The following is a 16,253-nucleotide window of genomic DNA, read 5'->3' on the forward strand; positions in this document are numbered from 1 at the left end:
TCTCTCTCTCTCTCTCTCTCTCTCTCTCTCTCTCTGTGTGTGTGTGTGTGTGTGTGTGTGTGTGTGTGTGTGTGTGTGTGTGTGTGTGTAGGCCAGAGGACAACCTTGAACCTTGAGTGTTATCCTCACTTCTTATTAAGTATCCTATCCATCCTGACAAATATTTATTGGTTATCTGGGGTCCCTTTCAGTGCTGGAATCCAGGAAGACCTAGAATCCCATTGGATGTAAGATGAACCATCAATGTCAGCTGCAGAATATCAGACATCACACTGTGGTATGTGGCCCAGACTTCACTATGTAGTCCACTCCTCAAAGTCTCCACACAGCCTACACTAGTCTCAAACTTGCTATGTAGTCCAAGCTAGCCTAGAACTCGTGATCTTCCTTCAACAGCCCCTCCAGTGCCAGCCCAAGTTTATACACCTGTCTACTTTGTCCAGCATCTCATGGGCCTTTTTTCAATTCTAATTTTTTTTTAAATATTTTATTGAAAAAAAATTATATAATATGTCCTGGCTCTGTTTTATGCTTCCCCCCACCACCACCAAACCAACTGCTTTTTTGTTCTATTTAAGGCCTACTCCGTGAGCTAGAACCCATACCTGACTCTGCTAAAGTTGCCAAAAATGTGAGGCTAGCCAGGTTATGGGTCTAGCAATGAACCTAATACTATAATTCTGCTAAAAAGGATATAGCAATAAGTGACTCCTAATGACACACTACTATATCCATAGATCAGTACATCGCTCAACCCAGATAAGATACCCATGAATTAACACAGATACCCATGACTATATAAAGTGCAGAGACTGGGAGACGGAAGCATTCAGTCCTAAATGGGATTCTTTAACAAGCCCCTTCCCTCGGGGCTCCTGAATCTATGTAGAAAAGGAAGCAGAAAGATTGTAAGCGCCAGAGATAACAGATGACTCCAGGACAGGACAGATGCATATATGAACTCAGAAACAGGGTTAGTATACACAGACCTACACAGGTTCAAGCCCTATGGGGTCCCAGCACTGAGAGGAAGAAGCCGACACAGGGCCCCGCCCCTAACCAATAAGCTCTCTGCAATTGATGTCTGCTGGCAAAGGGAAAATAGGTTTTCTCTCATCCTAATTTATGTTGCCTGAAGCCACACAGCCTATGATCCTCCCTCACATCAGCAATAAGGAACAAACGCAGCTCCTAAACTAGCCAGCAAGCTCCCCTGCCCAGGACAGAGTTCAAGATGTGACCATGGAGCTGGAGTCCATGGAAGCCCTGGCCATTAAGAGCTGACCGAGCCAGCTCGACCTTAGAGAGGACACTATTCCAGCTGGCCAGTCCCCAGCTCTTACCAGGAAGCCTGAGTCTGAGACCAAAGGAAAAGAAAAAAAAATTAAAAAGAAAAAGCCTTACCCAGTAGGCAGAAGCCGGTGGTACACTGCAACCTGCTAATGTCCTCTGCATCTCTGAGTCCTGCCTGCTCCCTTCCTCTCTGTGGACCTGTCTTCTTCTTGAATACCCATTCCCTCTCTTCTTTCTTCCCTTCCCTTCTCCTCCCTCCCTTCTCTTCCCCTAGCCTCCACAGGGCTAACTTCTTAAAGGCCTCCTGAACTCCCCCATCCTTACCATCCTCTGTTCTGTGCTCAGAACGATAAATGTCAAGGCACAGCCATAAAGCCTATCCTGTCCTCCTTCCAATTAGCCTGACAGAACCTACCATTGACCTGGCCCCTTTCCCTGCTGGAGGCTGACATCATTCACACAGGGGTCAAAGACCTTGATCCTGCCAGGGCTCTCTACAAAGATTATGGAACAAGAACACTGACCCAGCACCTTAGGCCCAGAAGCATGGTCTCTCCTCAATAAAACTGCATCCTTCAAGCCGGGTGTTGGTGGCGCACACCTTTAATCCCAGCACTAGAGAGGCAGAGGCAGGTGGATCTCTGTGAGTTTGAGGCCAGCCTGGTCTACAGAGCTAGTTCCAGGACAGGCTCCAAAGCAATACAGAGAAACCCAGTCTCGAAAAACAAAAAACAAAACAAACAAAAAAGAAAAAAACATGCATTCATCAGCCTTGTGCGCCAAGCCGACAGCCACGGTGTGACCAGTGTGACCCTGCACTGGTATTTTTCTCTTTCTGACTCCACTCACAGCCCATAAAGCTAACACCTACTACCTGTCTGTCCGTCTAGATCCATCATCCATCTACCATCCATCTACTGTCATCTGTCAACTATCTATATCCCTATCATCTACCAATCTTCTATCATCTATCACCTAGCAATCACCTATTCTAACAAGTCTTTCTCTGTCCCGCCAGCCAGCTCCCAAATAATGGCATGGAGACTTATTAATTATGAAAGCTCAGCTTTAGGTTAGGCTTGTCCCATTCGCTCTTATAATGTAACCCATTTATCTTAATCTACATTCTGTTGCATGGCTCATTAGCGCCTCTCTCCATACTGCTCATTCTGCTTCCTCTACAGTGACTCCACCCTCTTCCCAGAATTCTCTCTGCTCACAAGTCCCGCCTACACTTCATGTCTAGCTATTGGCCATTTAGCTTTTTATTATACCAATCACAGCAATACATTTTTACACCATGTACAAATATCCCACAATAACCTATCAATCTATCTACCATGCATCATTTATCAATCATCAATCTATTATCTATTTTCAATCATTTGTCTACATAACATCTATCATCTATCCATCATCTACTTACCCATCATCTACCACTTATCAATCATCTATCTCCAATCCATTCATCATCTATCTACCACCTATCAATCACCTATAAATCAAGCAATCATCCACCTATAATCCTCCTATCATCTATCATTTATCAATCTATATTAATCATCTATTATCCATTTATCATCTATCTATAATTTTTCATCTCTAGCAATCAGCTATCTATCCTCTACATATCAATTATTTATAACATAGTAATTATCTACCTATATATACCATCTAAACATCTACCTTTCTGAGAGAAATTCACTTAGCTACCCTAGCCTATCCTGGAACTTACCATGTAGCCCAAGTTAGCCTCAGTCTCACAGCAATCCTCCTGCCTCAACTCCCCAATGGTTGGAATTACAGGCATGCACTACCATGCCAGGATTCTGATGCCTTCTTTCTCAGCAACAATGAGCCACAGAAGATTAATGGCTTGTTTCCTATAGCACCTCTTCCTGAGCCCTGTTAGCTACAATTCTCCAGAGCAAGAGACCAGTGCAGTAGATATAGGTCTGGATATCTGTACACCATTATCTATATGTTGAATATTTAGTCACTGGTGCAAATTATTAAGAAATAGGGCTTTGGATGATAATGAAGTGTCCTCACGAGTAGAATTAGTGCTTTTATTAAAAAAGAAAAAAGAAAAGACTGGACCATTGAGATGGATCAGCAAATGAAGGAGTTCCTGTTGGAAGTTGTCCCACAAGTTGTCCCCTGACCTCCACATATGCACCCACACACCTGCAAAATAAATAAATAAGTGAAATGTCTTAGTCGGGGTTTCTATTGCCATGATGAGACACCATGACCATGGCAACTCTTATAAAGAACATTTAACTGGGTCTTGCTCACAGGTTCAGAGGTTTAGTCATCATGGCAGGAAGCATGGAGGCACACAGGCAGACATGGTGCTGGAGAGGTAGCTAACAGGTCTATGTCCAGGCTGGCAGGCAGCAGGAAGAGAGAGTGGCACTGGTCCTGGCTTGAGCACTTGAAACCTCAAATCCCACCCCCAGTGACACACTTCCTCCAACAAGGCCACACCTCCTAACTGAGCCACTCCCTGTGAGCCCATGGGAACCATTTTCATTCAAGCCATCACATGAAATAAACAAATAAATAAGACCATGGGGAGCTTGGTCACCTCTTCCACCACTGGGACCCGTTCAAACAGTGTTATCTCTATAAAATGAACAAGCCTTGTCCAAAGACTCAGCCTTGGACCTTCAGTCCAAACTGTGAGCAGCCAAGTTTCTTTGCTTAGCTGGGTGCAGTGGTGAACTCCTGCCCATTCTCTCCTTCCATGATGTGGGACTCCAGGATCAAATTCAGGTCATCCTTTTATTAATCTATTTTAAATTACTTGTATTTATTTGTTCATTTATTATGTTTATGTGTGTGCACCAGGATGCCATGGTGTGTGTGTGTGTGTGTGTGTGTGTGTGTGTGTGTGTGTGTGTAAGTCGGAGGACAACTTATGGAAGTCCATTCTTTCCTTCCACCAAGTGGGTCCCAGGGATTGAACTTGGGTCATCAAACTTGGCAGCAAACACCTTACCCACTAAGCCATCTCGCTGGCTTATTTTATTTTATTTCATCTTGAGGCAGAAATCTCACTCTGTAATCTAGCCTGGCCTGGAACTCATGATTCTCCTGCCTCAGCTAACCTGTGTTCTGGGATTACAGGTATTTGCCACAATGCCTAAATCATTGTTCCTATTTTAGAGGGGAGCACATGGAAATTGGTGAAGTGGGGCCTGCTCAACCTCCACACATGCATCATGGCAAGCATGTGGCCACACATACGATAGAGAAATACATGGAAGACAGACAGACAGACAGACAGACAGACAGACAGTGAAATTAGAAGAGGTCCACCCTTTCCTGCCCCTGTGAGATCATAGAACTGCACCTACCAAGGACATCTGACTCCCAGGGGCAGCCATCTGAAAAAACAATACCTCTGTCTCCATCTGCTACATCCCTTATTCTCTACCCAGGTGGCTGCACCCCTGCACCGATGCCTTTGAGCCAGCTACTCAGAAGCTAGGCACAGGCCAGACCACTGGGGAACTCCCAAGGTTCAGAGACCCCAATATGCCATCTAGCTGAGAACTAGGTAGCATCTGCCTGGAAAGAAACCCCTGTTGCCTGTCTCTACTTCCCCAAGCCAACTGGGAACAGACTAGAGTGACAGCTGATGGGATCTGAGCACAAGGACATTAAGAAGAATCAGCAAACATCATTTCACCCAGGCTTCATGGTATTTTGCTTCTTAAAAGTAAATACTTGGGCTGGCAAAATGGCTCAGTGGGTAAAGACACTTGCCATCAAACCTGACAACCTGAATTTGCTCTCCAGGGTCCACATGGTAGACAGAGAGAACTGACTCTTGCAAATTGTCCTCTGACCTCCACATGTGCACCCTGACATGTGTTTGCACACGTGTGCGCGCACACACACACACACACACACACACACACTAAATAAAATATAATTTGTTTTTTGTGTTTTGTTTGTTTGTTTGTTTGTTTCCAAGACAGGGTTTCTCTGTGTAGCTTTGTACACCAAGCTGGCCTCGAACTCACAAAGATCCACCTGCCTCTCCCTCCCTAGTGCTGGGATTAAAGACATATGCCACCACTGCCTGGCATAATTTAAGATTTTTAAGTCAATAATTGATCATCCACTGTACTTTACTGAGAAATTGAGATGTTAAGAATATTTTTAGTCTCTAGTTAGAATCTAATTGAGATGTATAAAATATGTGAGGTGTGAAGCAAGCCTTATTTCTCCAGCCTCCATGTACCTACTTCTGCAATGGGAACAACAAGCCAGGCACAGTGGCAAACACCTGTAATCCCAGAACGCCAGTTAACTGAGGCAGGCAAATCATAAGTTCTAGACCAGGCAAGGCTACAGAGTGAGATTCTATCTCAAAGTAAATAAAAGAAAATAAAGCCACAAGATGGCTCTGTGGGTAAAGATGCTTGTCACAAGCCTGATGACCTGAGTTCAATCCCTGGGACCCACATAGTGGAAGGAGAGCATTGACTCCCATAAATTGTCCTCTGACTTCCACACACGCATACACACATACACACGCGCGTGCGCACAGTAAAAAAAATTCTAAAATAGAATCAGTGGGAAGAAGAATTACACACTGATTTACGAATGTATATGATGTGGTGGTTGAAATGAGAAATGTCCCATAGGTTCAGGTGTTGGAATACTTGCTCCCCAGATGGTGGCACTATTTGATGAGATACCGTAACAACCTCTCTTGTGGACAGTTCACTGCGGGTGAACTCGAGGATTTACAGCCCCACCCCACTTCCCGTTTGCAGTTGAAGATGTGCTCTCTCAGCTACTGCTACCATGCTTGCCTCTGGCTGCCATGCCTTCCCGCTTTGATAGGCTTTTGTCCCTCTGGAACTGTAAACCAAAAATAAAACTCTTCCTTAGAGTGTCTTTGGTCATGGTGTTTTATCACCGAAACAGAAACATAACTAGCAGATACAACAAACTGGGATTTATTAGACTGGCAGACAAGACAAGAGCTGAGCAGTCCAACAATAGCCATCAGGACAGACCGAGGACCCAATAGCTGCTCAATATCCAAGTTCATTGCACGTGACAGCAGAGCATCAAACGACAAAGGCAAAAGCTGATGGAAGCTTAATTAATTAAGTTTAATTATTCAGCATATCTCTGTCAGTAACTGACAGATAAGGCGAGTAGAAGTCAGGTGAGTTATAGTAAAAGGTTTGTTTTATTTTTAACCTGTGTCTGAGAGTGGAAACCTGTTAGTTCAGATGCATGCAGTGTCCAGAAGAGGGCGCCAGATCCCCTGGAGCTGGAGCTACGGATTCTTATGAGTCTCCTGATGCCGGTGCTGGGAACTGAAGTCAGTACATGCACACACACACACACACACACACACACACACACACAGGGACTGAAGTCAGTACACAACACCTCCAGCCCCAGGTACAACATGGTTAAATTGAGCTAACGTGGTGGCTTTGGCCTGTAATCCCCAACACTCAGGAAGCTGAGAGTTTGAGGCCAGTCTGACTACAGTTTGAAAACGTGTTTTTTTGTTTGTTTGGGGTTTTTGTTGTTGTTATTGTTGTTTATTTTAAGCTCGATATGTAGTTCAATGATCATTGGGCTAGGATACCCAGTAAAAGACTGGATGTGTAGCTCCAGAGTAGAGCAATTTGGCATGTGTAAGTCTGAGTTCGATCCCCAACACCACTAAGAAAATGAAATTAACAAAGGGTACTATGCCCCAGTCTACACCCATAAATGTGATAGCCCAGATGGAGTGAACCAGGTTCCCTGAAATACAATCTACCCAAAACTCACAGAAGAAGCAGTTTCTGCTCGTATCTGTCTACAAAGGCATTGCATCAACAATTAATAATGTTCTAAAACAGAAAGCGCCAGGCCCAGATGGGTTCACAAACATTTAAGAAAGAAATGATGCCAATTCACGACAATCTCTTCCAAAAATAGGAGCCGGGAGAATACTGTCTGAGTGGTTTGATGAGGTCAGCGCTATCCTAATAACAAAACCAAAGAAAATACAAGAAAAGGAAACTCTAGACCAGTCTTCTTTATGTACACAGAGGTAAACATAACCCTCAACAACATGTCTTAGAATCATGGGGCCAGTGAGATGCTCAGTGGATAGAGGCGCTTGCTGCACAAGCCTGGCAGCCTGAAGTCCAAACAAGTCAAGTTGGAAGGAAAGAGGCCACAAAGCTGTTCTTTGACCAACCACACGTTTTGTGCACATAACAAGCAATAAAAACAACAACAAATGTGTGTGTGTGTGTGTGTGTGTGTGTGTGTGTGTGTGTTCGAATCAAATCCAGCCATCTACAAATAATTAGAGGTTGGGGAGATGGTTCAGCAGCTAAGATTATAGACAGGAATTCAGATTCCAGTGTCCATATAACAAGCCACGTGTCTCTCATACACACACACCTGTGATCCCTGCTCTAAGGGAGGCTCAAGACAGGAGGCTTGATGGGGCTTGCAGGCTTCCAGTCTAGCTGAGAAAATGTGGGTTTAGGGATTAGAAACATACCCTACCTTAAGGGACTAGGTGGAGGGTGACAGAAGAGACTATAACACCCTCTACTGGCCCCCATGCAAGCTCACACATACGTGCACATACACACACAGACACACACACACACACACACACACACAAATAAGTAAATAAATACTTTTTTGGTTTTTTTGTTTGTTTTTTGATTTTTGAGACAGGTTTTCTCTGTGTAGCTTTGTAGACAAGGTTGGCCTCATACTCACAGAGATCCACCTGCCTCTGCCATCCCAGTGCTGGAATTAAAGGTGTGTGCCATCACCACCTGGTCTAAAAAATACACTTTAAAAGAATAAAAATCAAAAATAATTATACAGCCTGGCTTCTACAGTTTAACTTTGGTTTTGGAATGTCCTGGCTAGGGAAGATTCTGGATCCTTTACAAAGTGTAATACTGGCCTCATGGAAGGATGTAGGTCTCACAACATGGCATTACTTCTTACAAATGCAGTCTGTTCTAAAAGAACTAACCCAGCCCCTCTGTGGTTCCCGAATCTCTCAGATGCAACCGGGTAGTAACAGGGTTCTTTGCCACGTACCATGTTGCTTGAACTTTCAAGTCGCTAGAATCGTAAACCAAATAAACCTCTTTTCTTCATACATTATCCAGCAATGAGTGTTTTATTGTGATGATAGGAAACAGATAAGCACTAGGGAGCACAGAGTAGTTGAGGTGACAGAACAATCTTCAGATCCTAAAATGGCAAGTTCTGAGCCCAGCTTGGGCCTCCCCAGAGCCTAGCCATTTCCGGCTAATTTCCAAGCCTCTTGAACTATTTGTTTTGAGACAGAACCCGCCCAGAATAATCTTGAACTCTTCACCTTCTTGTGGCTGCCTCCTGAGTGCTGGGATTACAGCATGAGGTGACCACAATGCCCCGTTTTATGTGGTGCTGGGGATGGAACCCAGCAGGCAACGGCTCTACCAATTGCACTAGCTCTGAAGTCTTTTCATGGTTGGCTTTTGACAAGCCTGGAGCTGTTGGTGGCACAGCTGGAGAACAGACTATTTATCTGGCCATCGTGGGCTCCCACGTCCCTGCTGGTGGGGACATCCTACTCTGACTAGAAAACTCAGTGATACACTCTGTGTGGAATGGCTCAGTGTGGTCCTGCACAACAGAGGAAAGACTGGATGGAGCCACGTTCTGAGTGGTTCCATCAACCCCGGGACAGGTTATCAGAGACTCAGGACACACAGCTATAACTCTAGGATGGTCCCTCTTCTAAGGGCTTTGATGTAAAGTCAGGGTCTTGCCTCCATCTGGACCTGCCCTTTGGTTTCCCCACCCCCACCCCGCATTTGCTCCCCAGGAGTCTGAAGAGCAATAATACAGAGGGGAAGCGGCCACTTAGGTGCCTCACACAGCCATTGTCGAGGGGACTGCAAGTCTGCTCACGGCGCTACTGCGTACATTTAGAACTGGAAACGTCACATCAGCAAGACCTAACAGCTCGGCCAGTGCTGCAGGAGGAGACTGTAGCCAAGCCAAGCGAAGGCAGATCCGGGTGTGAACCGGAGCTCCGGCTCCCATCCCGTGGATATAGCGCTCCTTCACACAGCTCCAAGAGGCCCCCAGATGAATAGGGCCTTGTTCCCACCCAGGAGCATCCTTAACTGTACTAGTGGCAGGAACCCTGGGGAAATGAAGTCACTGCGTGCCACTGAAGGATTCTGGATTCTAGGCAGGTGTTCTGGCGCTAAGTCAGACCCTTGGTCCCTCATTGGTCAGGTGCTAGGAGGCGGAGCCTGGCTGGAGCAAGCAGGTCGTTGGTGGTGTGTCACTGAATAGCGAGTCTTACCCTCGACCCTGTCTCTGTTTCCCATCCACTGTGAGGTAAGCAGCTTCGTGCCAGCAAACCTCCCCCCACCACGATGTTCTGCTTGTACAAGCTCAAAGCTGCTGCGGGGCAACCAAATGGGGACCGAAAGGTCTAAGGCTGTGAGTAAAATCAGTCTATTCCTTGAAGTCCTTTTCCCTGGCTATTTTGTCTCCGCGACAGGAAGCTGAGTAACACAGCACCCCGGGCCCTAGATTAATTTAGTGGGAACAAATTAACAGAAACGCGGCAGCCTCTCCTCATAGGATACCCATTTAAGGTCTGCAGAGTGACTCATGGTGGACCTCCTGATGGTTACAGACCTGTCATTCCAGCTACTCAGGAGATGAAGAGGGGAAGATTAAAAGCAGAAGGCCATTCTAGGCAATTTAGTGAAACTCTACTAAGAATAAAAAGGTAAAGGCTAGAGAGATGGCTCAGTCGTTAAAGGCTAGGCTCGCAACCAAAAATATAAGAATAAAGGGTGGAGAGAGAGAGAGAGACAGAGAGAGAGAGAGAGACAGAGACAGAGACAGAGAGAGCAGGTCTGGAAATAGAGCCCCTGCCTAGAATGTCCCAGTGAGGGCCTGGGGGCAGAGCTACCTCACCCTAATAATGTCATGAAATTATGACTGTCACTCTGTTGATCCATTGGTGAGGTCACAGTCCTCCAGAGTCAGTCACTCCTCAGTGACTGAATCCATCAAGTGGGGAGCCAACTTTGGGAAGTGGGGGACACTTCATATCCAATGCATGGCAGAGGTCTGTCTCTGAGATGGAGATAAGGGCCTGAATGGAAGAGGTGGTGGTGCTGTCTTTGTTCGGTTTCTGCTGCTGTGATAAACACACAAGAGGAAGCAACTTGGGGAAGAAAGGCTTTATTTCCGCTTATTGCATGGAGGGAAGTCAAGACAGAAACTCAGGCAGGGCAGGAACCTGGATACAAGAGCTGATGCAGAGGCCACAGAGGGTGTTCACTACTGGCTTGCACCTATTATTACTATTATTATTAATTATACAGGGTTTCTCTGTATTGCTTTGGAGCCTGTCCTGGAACTCGCTCTGTAGACCAGGCTGGCCTTGAACTCACAGAGTGCTGGGATTAAAGGTGTTTGCTACCAACACCCAGCCACATCTATTTTCTTATAGAACCCAAGACCACCAGCCTAGGGATAGCACCACCCGCATCTCCCATCAATCATTAATCAAGTAAATGCCCCACAGAATTGCCTACAGAGCCAATGTGGTGGAGGCAATTCCTCAGTTGAGATTCCCTCTTCCCAGATATAATCTCGGCTTGACTCAAATTGACAAAACCCTAGGCATACAGCTGCTGGTATTGATCCAATCCACAGTTCTTGGGGAACTAGCAGTCACTGCCTGTGTGGTGTCTCCAGATGGAAGGTGTCAGAGGACAGGTGTGCCTCCAGCAAACCAAAGCCACATCAGCTTCCTGACACTTTGTCAGGCTCTCTCCACATTCCATGTCCCTCCCCTCCTCAGCAACACTTGGCCTCCCCATGGCCTTCGTCACTGTATGTCAGACACAAGGAAGGGGACTCAAAGCCAGAACTAAAAAAGGGTCCAGAAGGAACCTGAGAACCACAAAAAGACTCACTGGCCAAACTGAGTTCTTCTGATCTTTCCCTTCCTACTATCAAGGGCTGGAGAGATGGCTCAACCATTTTAAGAGCATTTGATGTTCTTGCAGAGAAGCCGGGTTTAGTTCCCAGCAACCACATTAGATGGCTCATCGCCACCTGTAACTCCAGCTCCAGAGGATCCAATACCTTCTTCTGGCCTTCTTGGGCTCATGCACTGTACTATACACACACACACACACACACACACAGAGAGAGAGAGAGAGAGAGAGAGAGAGAGAGAGAGAGAGAGAGAACAGACATAAGGAAACACCCAGCCAGCTTGGCTCTGAGCACCAGCTTCTCAACTGCAACCTCTCCTTGCAGCCTTGCAGATCCACTACACATGCTATCAGCCACCTGTGTGAATTCCTCCTAGCTCTTCGGATCTCATCGCCTCAGAAGCTGAGCTGGTGTTCACTTCCATGTCCAGTGCTCTCCATTCTGGGTACTTATAAATTAAACCAGTGCATGTGTGTGTGCCTTTAAAATCTCAAAGCCCATCCCCAGTAGCATACTTCCACCAACAAGGTCACATTCCTAAACGTCCCCAAACAATGCTACCAACAGGAGATCAACTGTTCAAATACATGAGCCTATGGGGGACACTCTCATTCAAACCTGCACAGGTGACTGTGTTACTTTGACCCCAGGAGACCGGAAGTTACCACCATGCAAAGACAGGTCTTGTAACATAGGAAGCCATCTATATAAATGTCAGGTGGCTGCCATGGGCAGATGGCCACTAGGGGAAGCCAAGTGCAGACGGAGAATGGCCTGCAAAGGAAATGACCTGGCTTTCCCCATCCTGCTCCATCATCTATAGAAGTAGCTATACTGGATCATGTAGCAGCATCATTCTTGTCTCAGGTCATGGCTCTCCAATGTGAGCCTGTGTCCTATTCACCTATATACCTGGCAGGAAGCATCCCAGCACTTCCAATTCAGTAGGCTTAGAATCAGACTTTCACAGAGTTTGTATTTCTAGCAAGTTTTTCATGGTGTTGGTGAGGAAGGAATGGCAAAGAGTAATGATCTTTCAAGCCTGGCTACAATTTGTGATTATGTGAGGACCACAAAAAATTAAAAGGCAGGATATTTATTCAATGTGGCCACATTGGGAAGAGGTATGTAGAGGTCCAGTAACCTGCTCAGGTCCTGGCATTAGGTTTAGGTTTAAATAGAGGGCAAGAAGTTTGCATAGGGACTGGTGAGATGGCTCAAAAGGTACTGGTGCCTGCTATCAAGCCTAATGGCTTATATTCCATCCCTGGAACTCACTTGGTAAAAGAAGAAAACAGGCCAGATAGTGGTAGTGCACACCTTTAATCCCAGCACTCGGGAGGCAGAGGCAGGGAGATCTCTGTAAGTTTGAAGCCAGCCTGGGCTATACAGCGAGTTACAGGCCAGCCAGATCTATATAACAAAGAGACCTTGTCTCAAAAACCACAACAAAACAAAATCCTTGTGGGCATGACAACCCACCTATAATTCCAGTGCTCACTCAAAAAGTGGAGATAGGGCATTCCCAAGAGCACACTGGCTAGCATGGTCAGGCACACTGTAGCAGTGAGTTATAAGTTCAATTCAGAGATGTTTCAATTAATAAGATGAAAAGTGGTCAAGGAAGATCCCTAGTGTCAATCGATCTCTGGCTTCCACATACTCACCCAGAGGCACCTATACACATGTAGACACACATACATACATGCCATATATACATAAAAAACATAAAAACATGGAAGTGTTGAGGGAATAAAAGAAATGGCTCAGAGCCTAAGAGCCATGTCAGGTGGCTCACAACTGTCTGCAATTCCAGCTCCAGCAGAGCCGATGTCTTCCTCTGGTCTCTACAGATTCCTGCATGGACATACATATACCAACACACAGACATACACACATACTCAATAAAAAATAAAAACAAAACCTTTAAGAAAATGAAAACTAGGTGAACTTGTTAATTTTAACAATGTAGTTTATTTAACCCAATATGTCAAATATTACAAATTCAATGGGTAATCAAAATTTAAAATATATATATATATATTTGTGAAATATCTTACACTATTTTCCCACACAGTCTTTGAACACCCAGGTGCATTTTACACCCACAGAGCTTCTCAAATTCAGTCCACTCTACCAGGGCTGAAGGTAGAGTTTTATGGCTTTGCATAACTAAATTGCTTCCAAGTGAGGTGGCCTCCTTGATCTTCGTTGAACAGAAAATGTTCTGTGCTTTTTAAACTGAAAGTCTCCCATCCTGAAAATCATCTTGCTCTCAGGGAAAACAGAAAAATTGTCCAGTTTCTTCCACTCAAGTTGGCATATTTTCTAGTGTCTCAATGGTGTGTCAGCTTTTTGTTTGGTTGGTTAGTTTGGTTTGGTTTTGGTTTTTTGAAACAGGGTTTCTCTGTATTGTTTTGGAGGCTGCCCTGGAACTCGATCTGTAGACCAGGCTGGCCTCAGACTCACAGAAAACCATCTGCCTCTGCCTCCCCAGTGCTGGGACTAAAGGTGTGTGCCACCAACCCCCGGCGTGTGTCAGCTTTTTAATGTAAAGGAATTAATGCTGAGTTACAATGTCAGTTGGTCATGGCAATGAGCTATGAGAGATTCTGCCTCAAAAAGTTACGGGTTGATGATGTAGTTCAGTGGTAGAGTGGATACTGTAAATCTTCCAGTGTGAGGGACTGGGGGCATGACTCAGTGGTAGAGCAACTGCCTAGAATCCCCCAGTGAGGGGAGCTGAAGCATGTCTTAACTGTAGAGAACTTGCCTAGAACCATGGCTCAACAATAGAACATTTGCCTAGAATCTTCCATTGAGGGGCTGGGGTGGGAGGGCATCACTCAGTAGGAAATCCTGCATTTACTCCCCAGCCCACCCACACACCCACCCACACACCTCCACACACAAACAGAAACCTTTATGTCACTGTCCAATATATGACTGTACACGCATCACACCCTCATGACTAAATCATAAATTCTGGTGAGAATAACCACTCCTTACCATGTGCATTTCTCTATGCCCTTCTGGATTCTCAGTTGGTTTTTATGCTAGTCCTGTCCTGAAAAATTGATTTCACCATCCACTTGCATGTCACAGCCTGCAGATTGGAAAATACTGATTTGGCCCACTGGGAACAGAAGTCAGAAAACCAGCCAGATCCTGATTGGAGCCTTGTTTGTTTTGTTTCGTCACCCGTTAGTTGTTTTGTGACGTACGGTGCCTACAGGCACAATTCCTTCTTTCAGGTGCAGTTCTGACTGGCTGATACTCAGCTACCTTAACCCTCACTCCAGCCAGAGCTTGTGTTGGCTTTTAGGTCCAGGAATGCATTTGTCAGGAGGGAAAGAGATGTTTCACACTGTAGCCCAGGCTATCCTTGAACTCTTTATGGAGCTGGTGATGACCTTGAACTCCTGATCCTCTGCCTCCCAAATGCTAGGATTATGAATATGTACCAGCAAGCTGGCCTGTTGAGCACATTTCCATCTGGGCCTTCTAGTCCTGTTGAGTCCATTGCAAAGGCATAAACTTCTGCACGTATGTATTCCCTAGTCTTTGAATAAGTGACCTTCCCTCATATACCAGTTACTAACAGTGAGAACACAGCAGAGAATAGCCGAAAGTCATTGTCTTTTAATTTTTTATTACATTTACTTAGAGAGAGAGATAGAGAGAGAGAGAGAGAGAGAGAGAGAGAGAGCATATGGAAGCCAAAGAACAACTTAGGAAGTTGGTTATCTCTTTCTACCAAGTGGGTCATGGGGATTGAACTCAGATCATAAAGCTTGGCAGCAAGCCCCTTTACCTGATGAGCCATCTTACCCACCAGCACCCAAAATTGTTGCCTTTATGGAACAGAGACTTTTAGAAGAGAAAGACAGATTTTTTTGGGGGGGTTAGGTTAGTTTTGGATTTTCAAGGCAAACCTTCACTACACAGCCAAAGTCTGCCATGAATTCACTAAGGTAGCCCAGGCTGGCCCCCAACTGACAACCATCTTCCTGCCTCGACCTCCAAACACTGAAATACAAAAGTGTGCCATCATGTCCACTATTTTAATTTATTTATTTACAGCGCTGGGGAACAAACTTGGGGTCTTGTAAATGCCGGGCAAGCACTCTGCCACTGAGCCATGGTCTGTTTGGTGTGGTGGAGGCACACCCTCAATCCAAGAACTTGAGAGGCAGGAGCAGAAAAATCAAGAGTTCCAGGCTAACCTGGGCTACAGGATACCCAGTCTCCAAAAATCCAGAAAACAAAAATAAGGGCTGGAGCGCGCTGCCTTGGTGATTAAGAGAAAACCTGAGTTTGGATCTCAGCAGCCAAGTCAACTGACTCGTGACCACCTGTATGTAATTCCAGAACCATGAACTCAATACTGGCTTGGGTCTTCCAGGACACACATACCCTCAGCACAGACACAACAAATCCACACAGAAACATAAGTAAAAACAAATCTTTTCTAATGTAAACAAGGGCCTGGAGAGACTACTTAGTAGTTAAGAACACTGGCTATTCTTCTAGAGGACCCAGAGATCAATTCCCAGCACCCACAGAGCAGCTCACAACCACCTGTAACTCCAGTGCCAGGGGGTCTGACACTCTCCTGGACACCCTGGGCACCAAGCATTCATGTGATGCACATACATACATACGTACATACATACAGGCAAAACACCTGTATACACAGAACAGTATGTTTTTTAAGTTTTCAGTTGAAGATAAAGGAAAAGAAAGCTGGGATTTCTCAGTTAAGAGTGTTTACCTAGTATGTACAACACCCTGGGTTCCATCCCTACCTTGGCATAAACCAGACTTGGGACTGCACGCCTGTAATCCCAGCACTCAGGAGATGGCAGCAAGAAGATCTGAAGTTTGGGTCCAAGAGATCTTCCTCGGGTCATCAGGCTTGGCAGCAAGTG

This window comes from Phodopus roborovskii, unplaced genomic scaffold, assembly GCF_943737965.1.
Source record: "Phodopus roborovskii unplaced genomic scaffold, PHOROB, whole genome shotgun sequence".
Classification (NCBI taxonomy): Eukaryota; Metazoa; Chordata; class Mammalia; order Rodentia; family Cricetidae; genus Phodopus; species Phodopus roborovskii.